Below are 2,500 nucleotides of genomic sequence, written 5' to 3' on the forward strand. Positions count from 1 at the left end.
TTTCCAAAGTTGAAGCAATTGGGCCCTAGAGTATGAAAAGTGAAACCACGGATCGATTTGAGAAATAAAAATTTTTGTATGAAAAAGTCACCACTCGGGTACCTCCATACAAAAGTACCAAGTTCGGGTCGAGTGGTCGATGGACGTCGAAGGTGAAAATTTTTCATCATCGAAAAATTTTTCCAAAGTTGAAGCAAATGGGCCCTAGAGTATGAAAAGTGAAACCACGGATCGATTTGAGAAATAAAAATTTTTTGTATGGGAGGGCCCCTGCTAGAACATTTTTCCCAAGTGCGACCATTTTACCCAGTGAGTCAAAAAAAAATTTTTGTATGGGAGGGCCCCTGCTAGAACATTTTTCCCAAGTGCGTCGATTTTGGGTCGCCGACACAAGCTCGGGTCAAAAAAATTTTTTTTTCACGGTGACTCAAAACATCAATTTTAGACTCCCCTGAGTATGAAAAGTGAAACGAAAATCATTTTTGAGAAGAAAAAATTTTTGTATGGGAGGGCCCCTGCTAGAACATTTTTCCCAAGTGCGTCGATTTTGGGTCGCCGACACAAGCTCGGGTCAAAAAAATTTTTTTTTCTCGGTGACTCAAAACATCAATTTTAGACTCCCCTGAGTATGAAAAGTGAAACGAAAATCATTTTTGAGAAGAAAAAATTTTTGTATGGGAGGGCCCCTGCTAGAACATTTTTCCCAAGTGCGTCGATTTTGGGTCGCCGACACAAGCTCGGGTCAAAAAAATTTTTTTTTCACGGTGACTCAAAACATCAATTTTAGACTCCCCTGAGTATGAAAAGTGAAACGAAAATCATTTTTGAGAAGAAAAAATTTTTGTATGGGAGGGCCCCTGCTAGAACATATTTCCCAAGTGCGTCGATTTTGGGTCGCCGACACAAGCTCGGGTCAAAAAAATTTTTTTTTCACGGTGACTCAAAACATCAATTTTAGACTCCCCTGAGTATGAAAAGTGAAACGAAAATCATTTTTGAGAAGAAAAAATTTTTGTATGGGAGGGCCCCTGCTAGAACATTTTTCCCAAGTGCGTCGATTTTGGGTCGCCGACACAAGCTCGGGTCAAAAAAATTTTTTTTTCACGGTGACTCAAAACATCAATTTTAGACTCCCCTGAGTATGAAAAGTGAAACGAAAATCATTTTTGAGAAGAAAAAATTTTTGTATGGGAGGGCCCCTGCTAGAACATTTTTCCCAAGTGAGTCGATTTTTGGGTCGCGACACAAGCTCGGGTCAAAAAAAAATTTTTTTTCATGGTGACTCAAAACATCAATTTTAGACTCCCCTGAGTATGAAAAGTGAAACGAAAATCATTTTTGAGAAGAAAAAAATTTGTATGGGAGGGCCCCTGCTAGAACATTTTTCCCAAGTAAATTCGATTTTACCCGGTGAGTCAAAAAATTTTGATAAAAATATTTTTCCAAAATCGTGTTCATTGCCTATTATAAGGGACCAGGTCAGCTCACACGCATTTTTGGAGACCATATGGAAAGTGCGTCTGGGATTGCGGAAATTAAGTTTAGAGTGTTAAATGATGGTTTCGCAATCCCGAAAGGCTCAAAATCCACCCTAAGGTTCCCCGGGTGAAATGTGGTTTCCAAGGTGTGAGCGCTATCGGTGATAGAGTTGGAATGTGATTTCCAGAGCGCAGGGCGACTGGGCTAGAGCGAAAATCATAGACAAGGGTAAGTATTGGACTGAACAAATCGAAGCAAACGAAAATCATAGACAAGGGTAATGGACTGAACGACTCGAAGCAAACGAAAACCACACACAAGAGTAATGGACTGAACAAATCGAAGCAAACGAAAATCACATACAAGAGTAATGGACTGAACGAATCGAAGCAAACGAAAACCACAGACAAGAGTAATAGAGTGAACGAATCGAAGCAAACGAAAACCACAGACAAGAGTAATGGAGTGAACGAATCGAAGCAAACGAAAGTCATGGACAAGAGTACTGAAAATCGGACCAAACCTCTAGAAGCAAACGAAAATCATGGACAAGAGTACTCAAAAACACGGACCAAACCTATCGAAGCACACGAAAACCATGAACACAGGGATAACTGAGAACGAACCTACCTATCAGAGCATGTGAAAGCATGGACAAGAGTACTGAAAATCGGACCAAACCTCTAGAAGCAAACGAAAATCATGGACAAGAGTACTCAAAAACACGGACCAAACCTCTCGAAGCACACGAAAACCATGAACACAGGGATAACTGAGAACGAACCTACCTATCAGAGCATGTGAAAGCATGGACAAGAGTACTGAAAATCGGACCAAACCTCAAGAAGCACACGAAAATCATGGACAAGAGTACTCAAAAACACGGACCAAACCTATCGAAGCTCACGAAAACCATGAACACAGGGATAACTGAAAACGAACCGAACCTCTCGTAGCAAACGAAAAACATGGACAAAATTATTCGAAACGAACCGAAGCTCGATGCGAAAAACATGGAAAA

The sequence above is a fragment of the Anopheles moucheti genome (assembly GCF_943734755.1).
Source record: "Anopheles moucheti chromosome X unlocalized genomic scaffold, idAnoMoucSN_F20_07 X_unloc_6, whole genome shotgun sequence".
In the NCBI taxonomy this organism is placed as follows: domain Eukaryota; kingdom Metazoa; phylum Arthropoda; class Insecta; order Diptera; family Culicidae; genus Anopheles; species Anopheles moucheti.